The sequence below is a fragment of the Larus michahellis genome, chromosome 12, assembly GCF_964199755.1.
Source record: "Larus michahellis chromosome 12, bLarMic1.1, whole genome shotgun sequence".
Taxonomy (NCBI): Eukaryota; Metazoa; Chordata; class Aves; order Charadriiformes; family Laridae; genus Larus; species Larus michahellis.
Window position 1 is genome coordinate 8,347,039 of NC_133907.1, and position 14,648 is coordinate 8,361,686.

A 14,648-nucleotide genomic window follows, 5' to 3' on the forward strand; every position below is an offset into this window, starting at 1 on the left:
CTCAGCCTGTGACGTGAACGGAGGCCGTGGAAGTCTGGCAGCCTCGCCGCAGATTCGACTCCTGCAGCAATTCTGCTAGGCTGAACGTGGACTGTTTAGCATGCCATCCAACTGGCTTTATTTTTTGAAGAGATAAAATATGGCATGGTCAGATTTAACCTGATACGATGCTGCACAATTGCTTCTGATTGTTTTAAGTTATTTCAAGTCAGTTACTTATTACCATTTTGGCTAACAAATATTGACACATCAGTATTCCACCCATGGCTGAACTGACATGAGCATATAAATACGATGCTAAGCAAGCTGGCAAGTACCTTTTGTTCACAGCTACTCAAATTAAAGACAGGTACTTTGGTGTGTCTTCAACCAGAAACAAACTGTGAAAATTCATTTCCCAGTGCTATTTGGGTGTTTTTGTAACTCACTATGATCACACTGCATATGCAGATACAAGTTAAAAATAAGCTTTTCAACTCTTGCTTGTTTACACAATATTAGAAGCACTTTATAAAAGTGGATGTTAATTAATGCTGTATTTTAATGGCATTCCTATGAATTTGTAAGTACATTCTGGAGAGACTTTCAAATATCATTTACTTTCAAAACAATTGGGATTATCATGATCAAAATAATTCAAATATTGTTTTTTTTTTTTATTTCCACTACCTTTACTATGAAATTGGTTAGGCTTAGATGTCTCACACATACAGAATGAAAAAAAATTAGTGAATTTTTTTCTTAAATTTTTTCAAAAGTGATTTTTAAATAGACTTTCCCTCTTCACTTCGATCTACTCATTGTCAGAGTTAGGCATGCGTTATGTTTTCAAAGAGGTTAGCCATACATTTGTGCTCATGAAGAAGTTTGTTATATATTTAATTATCTATTTAAGATATCTTCCATGTACCCAGCTAACTAAATTCACGCAGTCATAGGAATTGTACAAACATGTTAAGCACGGCAGCACTTAAAAGATGTTCTCCACAGAGACGTGCTTTTTGATAACTCTACCTAAAATATTTAGAAGGAGATTTAAATGTTTTCAGAAGAATTCCTTGAAGTCGTGGAAATTATTTGTTATGCAAACTATGGTGTGAACTTTCCTGATTTAGCATGTTATTTTGTAGGACTGAGTGGAGAGCTCTCCAGTGTGAAGTGTTAAATTATGATCTGCAGAATAACGGGACCATACGCTGCTCCGAGCAGTGAACGTGGAGGGCTGCACCATATGCCGTGTCTGCGAGCACAGCCAAAGGGAAAGGTGGGAGTGTGGCTTTATGCTCTCTTAAGCCCAGCTTTAGGAATTGCCGAATTCCCCCAAAGGCTGGACGCCTTTGGCCGCTGTCTTCATGCTTGCAATTCCAGTGCAGATGAAGAGCAGCTGTAATTGGGTAATTTGCTCAGGCTTTTGGAGAAAGTCCTGTAGTTGCTCAGGGGAGTGAGTCAGTTAAATTGTTTCTTGCTGATAATAGCAACAACTTGGTTAGAATAAATAATGACCTCAGACTCACCTGAGTTTGTCATTTGTGTTAACTACATTTTTGTATTTTTCTATACTCGTGATTTCTGGATTGGGTTGAAGCAAAAATGCCAAAATATTTGTAATTTATCTTGATGACCACAAATGTATTTGTGGTCATCTTCTTGCCAGAGCACATTAGAAATGTTAGCAATGATGTCTTTTCTCGCAAGATTTTTGTCTCTTAGACAAAGAAAACGTTCAGATAAGCAGCCATCCTCTTGGGACCACATCTGAACGGGCTGCGCAACCAGACATAAGGTGGGATCTACGCAATTGATTAACTATGTAAAGTTTACATCTTGAGCTGAGTTTACAGTTTCCATCTCTACTAGCAACAACAGACTGGAACAAAAATCCTTTACCCAAATGTCTTTGAACTGCTGGAAGGTTACAGGCAGATGAGATTACAGGCTTCTTGGCTCGGACCCACCTCTCTTTTTTTGTATTACTTTTAGGGGCCGTTTTCAATGTGTTTAGTCAATACCAAAGAGACAGCACCACTGTAAAAAACTTCTGATAATTCTCTCTAAGTTTAAAGGATGTGTGCCCATTGTTTTTTGACTTATGCAAAAAGGAATATCTAAACTGTGCATCAAGGGCAGGGAAGAGTAAATGTTTCTGCTTCCACACCTATCTGAAACACAAAGAGAATATCTTTAAACATTCTTCTTAAAGAAAGCATAGGAAATACATCCTTTGTCATCCATCTATTAACTAGAAAAGGAGGTATGGCTTTCAAGTCTCCCTTTGGCTCCTTAAGTGGAACAAAAGTCTCATAACAACTTTTTATCCAGTTCATGTAGTTGTCAAAACACAAGGAGGGGAAGGGGATGGGGACATGTCAGACGAAGTAAATGCAAAGGGTGAAACGGCAGAGTCAAAAGTTATTAAGAAATGGTATGCTTCGTGCAAAAATGATTGCAAATGCAGAGACAATAAAACTTGAAACATGTTAAAATCCAGCACAGTTACACATCTGAGTTTCCATTTATTATGGTTCCCTATTTTAAAATGGATCCTGAGTCATAAACATGGCTGCCAGGAGGTCCACCTGGGTCCTATGAAAAAGATAATAAATACCCCTCCCCCGACTTTCTTCTGTCATATTACAGATATTGCAGTGATTGCTTTGGGGCTTTCAACCCGGGCCCTAGGAACCGTGTCCCCTGTGCTTTCCTCTCTCCATAAGTCGTGGTTATAAAACATTTTCATCTGTGCTCTGTATCAGAAAGCATCTGCATTTTATTATATTTCATCTTTGTGCCAAGAAAGGAATATGTTTTGGAACTTCCGAGCACCATCATATAATTTTCATTAATAAAAGGAGGAGGGAAGTACCATCATCCAGCACTTGACGTGACCTTAAAAGGGGACCCATGTGAAACTGCGCAGAAACAAAAGGTCTGGACTAGCAGGGCCCAGGTTATCCTTGGTGGAAGTTCCTCGACGTTACACCAGTAATGAACAATTGGTGCCAACGTTTTGATAGCAAAAAATGAAGAAAAAGAAAAAAAGAAAAATGATACTGGTTACTCATAGAACGGAAAATACTGATATCCTGTAGTAGCCACATATCAGCTCAGCTTACGTATGTTCAGCAGTATAACTAAAACAAGCCATGGCTGTCCGTTTTTTAAAATCTTGCAGGAGAAAGCAAAGCCTTTACATCGTTTCTTTTTATCATCTATTTCTAGAATAATCTGTGCCAGAATTGTCCGTTGTCAGCAAAGACAGGGCGGAACCAGCCTGGGTTTTTTGTTTGGGTTTTTTTGTTTTTTTGGCAGAAAGGAGCTGTAGTGGTGCAGCCACAAAACCAAGGAATTCCCTGGCCTTTCACAGATGTTGGCAAGGCGTTAACACCACCTTGCTCTCTCCTTGTCTCGTCCTTCCGTTTGTTTTTTTTAGTAGTATAAAGTAGATTAACGTGTGCTGGCAAGTACCGGGTGCCTGTATGGAGCAGACGCTCTCCCGAGTTGCAGAGCTCAGTGCTGGAAAGGCTGTTTGCGATGCAGAAGAGCGAGCTCAGCCCAACTGGTCCCTCCCTGGCCTGTATTGTGGTGACATTTACTTCCTCCGTGCACATAGGAGCTCATCTAATCTACCTCAGTTTCCCAAAGTGTAAAATTAAAAAATACTATTGCTCTTCAGGAGACCATAACGAGGGCAAAAAGGTCAATCAGAGCTCTAAGCTGAGAACTCCTTTGCACGTGCAAATAATTTTTCTGACATGGACTTTTCTGCAAAGTTATGTAGCTAATATTTTAGCTTCCCCCCCCTCCCCCCCCCCAGTTTTAAATTGTTATCTTGAAAATGCACAATAGCAAATTTTTACAAACTTTAGCCAATCAGGATCAGCCCTGCTAGATAATGTAAATACAATTAGTTGATTTAAAGCACATTTCATGTTATGCTTATCTGCTAAGTGTTTCGGTTATGGCGTTCATACAGAATGAGTCACTCATACATATTCCTCAAGGAAGAGCCAAAAGATGGAAGGAAAATACAGCCTGAGGAAAAAGTCTATAAAGATTTCTCGCTTTTCTAATCCCTTCTCTCTAATGTTTCTTTGTAAATTTGTCAGATGGGAATGAAATTGCCTCATAACTCTCCAGACGTGAAGAGCATCACTGCACAAAATTACGTACTTGTCAAAGCAAGGGGGAATTTATGTTGGTGTTCCTGAGATGTGATTTTATTCAGTCTATTTCCTTTGTGCACATCATAGCAACTAGAAAGACAAAAACAACTAGTTTATGTATATCTTCTTTTTTTTCCCCCTTTTTTTCACCTCTCGTGAATTTTTTAGCTTCTATTTTTCCCTTTTGTTTTCTTATCCTCCCCCTCCCTCCTTTTATCTACTGCTTATTGCTGGTGACAGTAAACTTCCATCCAACAACGCTGCGATGAGAGCAGCTATGATTCTACCAGCACCAGGCAGTTCAGACAAGTGCTACGGTAATTTCCCTATGGAGCATGGAGAAAGGTGTGGCTTCTCTCCTGGTGAGGAAACATGTTGGTTTAGAAACCCGCAACGTTTCTTACAGGCAATCAGATTGCTATTTAAATCAATACTGTGAGTTATATCGTAATATTTTAATGTAAACTTTATGCGTTTTCACTCCAAAGCTTCTGCAGTTAACCATTATGGTTAAACTCACTGAAAACTTCTTCCAGTAATACCGAAGTCCGAGTTCTTTGTGCTGTTTTGAATAATACCGTTCTCGGTCTTTGTGCAGTATTTCTTCCTTTGTTTTAAAGCTCTCTTATTAAACGAAGTCTAAAGCATTAGGTACATAAACTCCTCTGAATTTCAGCTACTCCTGGCCATGACCTTCTCAAGACATTTAAAAAATTTCAGCTTTTTAATCCTCTTATTTGTGTTTCTCCAAAACACCTAAGGTGGTTTTAAAACCAATATTAATGAGGAAAAAAAATCCAACAAAAGTGAGATCTTCAAAGCATTATTCATGATGGATCTATTAACCTCCTCTAAGCAAGGCGGATGACTCATCTCACCTAACAGGGCCTTTTAGGTACCCTCTCAAGGCAGAGGATGAGAAGAGATACAGATCTGTACTTCATCTTTGCTGTCTAAAGTATGATCCAGTTCTTCCTCCTCCTTTCACGCACCAATCTCTTTCCATCAACTATCAAGGTGGGTCCAGATGACTAACTTAGCCTGGACATCTTTCAGGTGAGATGGATCGGGATGCAGGTGCGCAGCCAACTTGGTTCATTTTACTCCATGTCACTCCCCTGGGCTTGTGTTAGATCAGATGCCCCTCCAGCCATATTTTAGGAATAGTCGAGCTCTGGTTTCATCTTACTTAAATAAAAAATATAGTTTGGCTCTTACAATCTGGACATAAATGAAACTTTGTATAACTGAAGATAAGCCTTAGTTATAAAAATCAAATGCCGCCTCCTCTTGCCCCCCTCCCTCCTCTTTGGAAATTGGTGTTCACTTTGCTTACATATATTTAAAACCATCCATATTCTGAGCGCTGAAAGGGTAAACTTTGGTTTGCTCGCACACCAGGACATGTCGTGTATTTACAAGTAAAAGAAATATTCTTAAAATGATGAATGTGGTGATACAACAGTAGGTGATACGCTGAGGATGTCATGATTTTGCAAGGCAATGTTAGAAAAAAAATGATTTAACTTGGATGTTAAGTTTTCTGGGAGATGGGCTGTGAGGTTATTCATTTTCTAGTAAAACAGACTCATAATGTATGCTTCTAAGTGCTGTTACAGTATAAAAAAATCATAGGTACTAAAGCCCAACTTGGCTCTGTCCGTGCTAAGAAAGTATATGTAGAAATACATTTGAACTAGTTCTCAAACTGGTTTTAAGCTGCAAATACCTCCTTATGGAGTCCATCACCAATTCCTGTATGAAAAACACCTAGGAGGCTATGGATAAGCCAAAGTCTGTGCAGATGCTCGTAATCAAACATCCTGTCTCTTTTTATATTACGAGGCTCTACAGCTTTTTGTATGACCTTCCAAATATTATCCTTATGCAGTCAGAACCGACTTCTCATTGTATACGATCTCCAAAAATAAATAAATGTTGTACTATACAGAGTGATAAAAGGAAAGGTAGTGCCTGCCCCCTTCGTTACCACCACTAAGAAATGTATTCAGGCTAGTACCAACAGCGAAACAACTCACGGCTGAGAACAGTCAATCACGGACCGTATACTGGGACAGAGATGCTTTATGCTACCTGTTGGACCAAAAGATGAGTGTATTTCTTTTGCCTTCATCATGGTCTGGTCCTGTAAGTGTCTGTGTGTGAAACGGTCCTTGAAGTCAATGATCCCTTAATGCTGTTGGTTAATATTAGATATCTATCCACGTTTTATCTAGGTGAGGGTGTAAAATACTGGCTTAGAATAATGAAGAGGCGTTCCTGGAGTCGTCCCAATGACTCCTTAAAGCAGTTTTCCCTGCAGTACATGGGGTATAAAATTATCACGGTGTTGGTGGAGCTGGGAGGCCGGTCTTAGCAGCCCTGATGAGGGGCCTGGAGATCCCTGCACAAAGCAGCAAAGTAAATGCCAACCCACATACTGTAAAGTAACAAGAAGAATTTTTATTATTGCTTTTTTTTCCTTTTGTATTTTCCTTACCATTTTGATCAGGTGTACATTGTTTATAACCCCTAGTTTACTGGCCCCAAATATCATTACAACGTCTGCACTATGATATATGTTTGGTTGTTACCCTTTTAATGGATAAAAAAAGATTTAAGTACTTCATTCTGTTGCATTTTGACAGCTGTTAGCCATCATTTTTCCATTCACCTGCATTTAGCAATCCCATAAAGGGAGGCAATCTTAGAACTAACAAGAGCTGGGCACTGCAAGGTGATAATTCTGCATCACTTTGGCCTATAAATACCTGACAGGCTTTGCGCTGAGTCAGCAGTCTGTAACAAAGTGGCAGCCATGCCCTTTTATCTGTGTGAGTGTTTCACAGCAATTGGACTATCAGCCCCTGCAGTGAAAATCCATAGTATCGATCAGGCTATTTCTCCACTGTAATTCTTTTGTAGGAAATCCCTGATGACAAATTTTATCTGCACCACTTTTTGATCGCTGGTTTGATGTAAGCGATCTCCAAGGGCAGAGTTAAGCTCCTGGCCGTTCCACATTATCAAGCACTAGCTTTATTTACTGAAACTACAGTTGTGGTCACCAACGAAAATAAAAAAAGCGAGAGAGAGAGAAAGGAGGAGGTGGAGGAGGCTGAAAATTAAGAGCAAAATAATATTTCAAAATGCAGGAGCGAGGGGAAAAAAAACCAGATGCATCAGCTACTTGATTGTTAAGTGTAAGTTATAAAAGCATGTACCACATTTTATAAACACATAAATAGTTGGAGTATGTTTTGATAAAAATGTCTACATGATGTAGAGCTGTATCTCGAAAGCGGAGTGGTTTTGGACTGGATCCTGCAAGCTCTTGACCGTGTGAATGATCCCACAGGTCCCCCTAGGGCTGCCCTGCTGGGCAAGGACTATGCTTATCACTAAGCAGAAAGAGTTTGGTTTCATTCTATTTTCAAACTGATAAATATTCCTTCTGAGCTGCTTCACTTGTACTTATCGCCGTATGTCTCAGGCCACACAAGGGTTTGCTGTTGTGATAAGTCTTCAGGGTTTTTCTGTAGTCTCGAGGGCTGCGGAGCTGGGGTCTGTTCAGACATGCATTCAGAAGACCAGATGCTCATGAAAAGCTCATACATACAAATCTCTAGTTTAAATGTCGTCATGGTAGAAACTTGTATTAGCGATACTGCCCTGTGGATTAGTTTAGGCTCGTTAGTCTGCAAATTTCAGTTGAAAATCCTACAAAAGGAAGTTCACAAATTTCCAGTCTACCTGAGCTGAGTAAGACCAAGAAGCATCAGGTATTACAAAACACAGAAATGCTGTTAATGTGAATTCAAAATTTATTCCACTTTTGATTTAAATGTAGGTTATACTCTCAGCAGAGTTATTGCACACTATCCTTTGGATACCCTAAATTTCTGATTTTTCAGTTCCCGATGAATGAATCCTTTACTCCCGTGCCCTTAGGGAAGTTTTCTCACCGACAGTTGTTGCCGTAGTAGATTGGTGTTACTTAGTATGACTTTGCAGAGATGTTTTCACCTAAGAAATGCAGCATGAAAGTGAAATGGTGCCTTATGTTTTTATTTAAAGCCCTGAGTCATTGACATATCCCAAACATGGCACGTACGGTACAGAATTACTCAGGAAAATACTCTACCTCCAGTTTGTTTTTTCACCCAAAACATGTTAAGCACAAAACTAAAAATAGCTTGCATAGCAATGAGTTCTCCATCAAGAAAATATCTGTTTGTATAGCTGGACTCCGCATACAACTATGTCATTCTACTGAAATTCAGTTGCCTAGTAAACATATATCTTCGGATATATGTTTACTGAACAACATATATTGGATTAGGCATGGAGCCAGTCCAATTTCATGACTACACCTTTGAAAAATTGTCTGATTAATACTGAGAGGAATAATTGTATGTGAAGGGAATGGTAAACATGACTCACCAGAAGGGATTTTCAGCAGATAATGTGAAATACTTTGTCCATTCAGAACCCTATTATGAAGAAATCACTTTAATCATTTTCTTCAGCAGTAGCTCAGATTAAATAAATTAATACCAATTAAGTATTGAGAGTAATTGGGATTACATGGGAGAAACTATTTTTGCTTTACATAGGATTGACCACATTCAAAGTCTGACTAAGTTCAAAGTTTGAGTAAGTTTGATTCATGAAAGCAGAATCATAAAATCCAGAGAGACACAGTAAGATTTTCAGGGGGAGCTGAAAGAATTTTAAAATCAATGAAATTCTTTATTTAAGTTTTACGGACTGCATATCTCTAGCCAAGATTTTTGTCATAGTATAGTGAACAAAATTCAAAGCATGCAGTTTAGCCCCAAGTCTGTTTTTATTACGGAATTATCATAAAACCCAAACAGATTGCACAACGCTTTTTCTCTAAATTATCATAGTGTAATCATTCATCCTTTTCTATACCCATGAATGCGATTTTGCCCTGTGCCTGAAAGGTCAGCATATCTGTGACTGGATTGACCAATGTAAGATCTAATTCATTAATTTCTGGTTTATGTTCCAGTCTTGTTTCATAATAAGGCATTTCAAGTGCGGTCGCCTCCGGTACCAAAGAGAAGAGAAAGCCTCTTGGGTAATGTCTAACCCACGTTAGGGCCTTACTGGCTAATGCAAACTTTGAGGTACCGATGACATATTTGAAAAAGCATGTGACATGGATTGTTCCTAAATTATTTGGATTTATTTATTTTATGTTTTATCTTTAAATTTATTCCTGATGAAAAGTACTAAATTGACATCAATAGAGACTCCTTTTTTGGGAGTGTAGTATAGACAGGCGTTCACTCAATACTACATTAAGACCACCAACCCATGTCACTTAAACTACTGAACAGCCATCAAGTAATAATGACTTCCAATTACTACTAACCTGAGCTGGAGTTGAACCAGTGACCTTGAAATACTCTGTATCCCATTAACAGTTCCCTAAGCCATCCAGTCCCCTGGTGTTTGATTGTTCTGAATACAACAAAAGGGCTTTCCGTCATTTTTCTTTATTTCATTTTTTTAAACTGCTTAAAATTAGGGGTGGATAGGTATCGAAATACTCAATTTACAGTTTCTCTGTATCTCTAATACCACATCTAGAAGAACAGCTTTCATTTTCACTGAGAATACCTCCTGCTGAAATGAAATTCTCTTTTCTCCGTCCTTGATGCCTTGTCTGTCATTGACTTATTTTGCACACCTAGATCTCAAGAATCAGTAAAAGCTGCCACGCTTCTGCCTTGCATTACATTACAGCGTGGTCTCAGACGCTCATGAACGAATCCTGGTATATCCTCCCTGTTTTGGGAGCATGTTAAGAGCTGACTAGATAGTAAGAAATGAGCCGTTAGATGCTAATTTATGTTTATAATGTTCTGTTGACATTTTCTATATTGTTCAGATTTTCTATATTGATTAGATTATTATTTTTTTCCATTTTTTAATCTATGCTCAGAAATGGGTACTCAAATATTTGATGTTTTCCCCAGGTCAGGTACCATGCTGGCCCGTTAGATACCAGCACCGATGCATCTTGTACCGCAGCAAGTGCTGGCAGGGAGGGGGAGGGCAGTGGGCCACCGTGGTCAGGGCCACGGGCTCGCCAGTTGGGGTGGCTTAGCCTCGGCTTGTGTGTTCAAACAGGTGACTTGCCGATGGTAGAAGCAAGGGCAACAACAGCTTTGTACTTGCGTATTAAAAGATAAACACTTTCCGTAGCATCCGCACAGCTGTAAGGATTTGCCTGTTCATTTGCACTTTTACAATCTAAAATAGGTTCAGCTGCAGCACTTTGGTGTACCTTTGTGACACCTTCTGTGAAGAAAAGGTGTCAGTTCATTATGGTTTGTAACCCACCGCCTGCCTCTCTCATATCCGCGTTAAGAGATCCAGTGATAGCGCTGGAAAATTTCATCCTACTTTCTTCTCCAAATTTCTGGTGCTTTGGGGCACATTCAGTGTTTTCATTAACATTTAAGATAAATCTGGAAAGAGCACAGACATTAATGCAGATTACAGGCCAGAAATGCTACGCAGTAACAGCTCCCTTTGATCTACTGAGATATGTCAGTTGTAAATATTTTTGCACTTCTGAAAATCAGCACTGTGTAGCCCTTGTCCAGATAAACGGGGAATTTAGTCATAAAAATCCTGGTAAATCCTGCTCTGCCAGGCCCATATACCCTACAGTCCCTTCCCAGACTCCATGGTTTAGGCCTGATTCTGGGCTGATACAGAAGGGACGAGCAGACCGATGCTCACCTCGCAGTGAAGCGTGACGGTGGTCTCTGGTAAGCAGGTCTCTCTTTGAGGGACTCATTTCAGGAGATGTTTGCATCTCTACTGTCATGTTCTCCTTTAGAAAATGCACCAGCACCACTTGCCCTCTTTTAAAACAAGTAGGAGGAAGCAGTGTTTTACACAACAATTCTTTTATATAATAACTCCTCCTTAGAATACTTGCCTGGCAAGCAGCAGACCTGAGTTGAGCAGCTTTGACACAGGGAACTGAAACGCACCAGGCCTGCCCTGTAGAAGTATGTCCTTCCCTCTCAAACTTCAGATTATTTTGCATCGAGTGAGGACGATTTCCAGTAATCCTGCTCAAGTTGTGCTACCATGCAGACAAAAACCCTTGAGATTTACGAAGCCAGAAAGAGACCTACCAGGAGCTTCACAGGCAGGGTACGCACCTTGGAAAAGGACCTTCTGAGGGCTTGGGGTCACTTGTCCAAGAACCGTGTTTTATCCAGTGGCTTCCTACTGTGAAATGTCAAACCGTGCTTCGGCAGTAATTATCGGGATAAAAAGGAAGGCACATGATTTCTTCGTCCACAACCTTCCATCCCCATCTCGCCTTTTTTAGTCAAGTGAAACTTAAGATGAGAATTGCTTTTTCTTTCTAAGTCAGATACTGTATCTGGCTGTAACAGCACTTTCTAACAGGAAGGAATTAAATCTGGATCCCCCACCTCCACCTGAGTGTTCCCACTCTGTAATATGAGTGTGCATCAATGCTGTTATTCAGCTTTAAAAGGAAGAACTTAAGCCTTTCTCTCCTATACCAAAAGAGGTCAGCAGGTGCTTTTGGACAGAGGATCCTGAGCAGGCAGAGAGCAGGATTCTTAAGGGCAGGACTTAAGACTCACCCACATCCTTTTTATTTCTTCATTGGCTAGACTTAGGCTGCTGCTCTTCCATCGTGGTATTGGTTTTGGCTCCATTCGGAGGGGTCTTGTTCACCCCATATACTTTATAGTATGTTTAAGTGCCTAACCAATATATGATTTTACTAGAATAGTCTCAGTTTAGGCTTCAAAATTGAATCCTTTCTTTACAAGGACTTTAAGATCAGCAATGTAAAATAGTAGGTTCAATACATGGGAAATTATTCACACTGGAATTCACAGCTGAGACATGCTGCTCACGGGCAGGTCTCTGCTTTACCCCTGAAGAATGAAACAACTCTATTGCAAACAGCATTTGGAAAGTAAGATGTTTCCTTCCCTGCTCCAAATTTGTCATCTTGATGGTGTTCCTGGCTACACGTAACCTTTTACTACAATTTTAATATGTGACAGCAAGGTAGATCCAGTTTGGCCAGGCCTAAATAAATATATTCTCAAAGGTAGCCAACATTCAGTCAGGTTGTTTTACCTTGGTAATTTGTACCAGAGAAAACTATTCCTTTAAGTGTAAGGGTACTTAGCTGGGGCAAAACAAAACTATAATAAATGTATCTTCCAATGAAATTACATTGATGTGTTAGTGAAGTTTTTCCCTTTAACACACTGATGATATCAATTATAGTTGTAAACTGTATGTCCGGTTTCATCAGACCTGTCTTTCGCCATCAAACAAAAATAGTCTAATGTCAAATTACTGAAGTCTCCCAGCTGCCGGAAATTCCGCTTCCCATCGCCAAGTGTTTTTCTTTACCACAAAATAACAAGCAAGTCCCATGTGTTTGTATCTGTCCTGAAAGTGCTGTCTGTAAAAGTCATGTCATAACCTCAATCAATCACTCAACGTTGGCCAACACTTTGGTAGATGATCCAGAAATACTACTTACTGGGATTATACTTCAGGAAATAACATATTCCTGGCTGACAGCAGCAGCGAAATACTTTCTAAGGAGGTCAGATAACCCAAAGTTACCCAAGTAGTTTCTTTCTGTAGCTTCTGGGGCTGCATCCTTTTACACACCCCTTAATGTGCGCCACAAAGTACCATGTGGGAACTGGGTGGCAGGAAGAGCACTTAGAGCTATTTAGTGCCATGAATATACACAGCCACTGATGGCGATTGGTTTTCAGTATTCCTCATCTTTCCTAACGGAACACTGAAGCTCACAGCAGAGCTATAAAGACGGCAAAAAGGGTGTTGTTCTATAGAGGGTGACAGAAGCAGGGTGCATCGATGCGGGCTGGACGTGGGGTGCTGCCGAGCACCGTAAATACAGCAGCTCTCCACAGAGGGGGGTGAAGTCTCTGCGATTCCAAGCTAAAGTGCAGGAGTGGTTCTCCATCACTTTTCTGCCCTGCCGTGAGCCTGCAGGCAGTCGGCAGCGTTAGTAGATGGAGGGCACTCAAGAGCAGAAAATCTGCAGCTGCTCATTGAAATAACTTTTCTGGAACTCTTTTCCCAGAAAATCTATTTTAGAGAGAACTTTAATGTGGATCTCTTAAGCCTGGGAATCAAACAACTTGCATGGTAATTATTAACCTAAATTAGCTACTACTAATTATTTTTCTAGAACTAAATTCCAAAATGTAGGTAAGTATTTATTAATTTCTTTCACTTGTTTATGAATATACATATTAAATTTTCTGGATATGAACTTAGTTCACTAATTAATCAATCTGTTATGGAATAACAAAATGCCACAGACGCATGGAGAATACAGTCTGTACATCCTAAGCCCGTCCTTTCTTAGACTGGATATTCAAAATTTATGGATCTGCCAGTCAAGATATAATAAAATGCAGAAACATGCTTGTAAAAAGAAATGTGATATTTACTGTTCAGCCATGTAATATCTTCTACTTATACATCTCCCTTGAGGATAACTTGATGTTATTGGAAGTGTAGTTTTCTTAGACATGCTTCATTTTCCTCTTTTCAAGTTCTCTCCTTCCTTTTTGTCATTTTCTCTTTCTTTTTTTATTTCTTAGAACTCCTTTGGAAAGTGCCAGCCCTTGATTGGAGTAGCATCACAATAGTAGAAATGAGTAACATTTGAGACATAATAGTAGGCTTATTTTAAATAATTTGCAATGTAAAGTTGAAGAGCAGTTTAGAATGAGTATGTTTAAGATCACTGAGGATTTAGACTTCAGCTATTTGTGCCAGAGCCAGTTGGAACACAGACTTCGTGGATGTCCACCATTGCTAAATCAACATAAGTCAGAACTGGGGCCTTTCAGTGGAATTTCCCTGCTGATTTAAGCCAGTCGGTAGGGTTCTGGCTCTGTTTCTTAGCAAAATTTGGGAATTACAGATCTATTGCTAACAGGTAAGTGGCTTAAATGAGAGGTCAAGTAGCTGTATCCAAACTAGAATACAGTTCTAAATTTAAAATCTTCATAACTTGTCTGTGTTATTCTAGCGTACTGTATGTAGAGGAGCCATGAGGTCTCCAGTGTTAGATCTGTCTATACACATAAGTCTGGCTGTATGTGCACATCGTATTCCAAATACTGCAATGCTGAAAGGATGCCAGCTTAAGGTCTTAGAGGAAGTAACAGTGTGTGTTTTGTAATACTCAGTAAAACTAAATGTCATTTGATGATTCCTGTTGGTGAAAGAATAGAGAATACGCCCTGCTACACGCTGTAACTTCAGGTCTCCTTGCTTTTATCACTTTACTTGCTTTTATTATGTGTGCAGTGAAAAAAAATCTCTTGCGAATGAAAGTCTAGCTTTCACTGCAAGGGTTATTAAATGTGAAGAAGCAGTACAGGC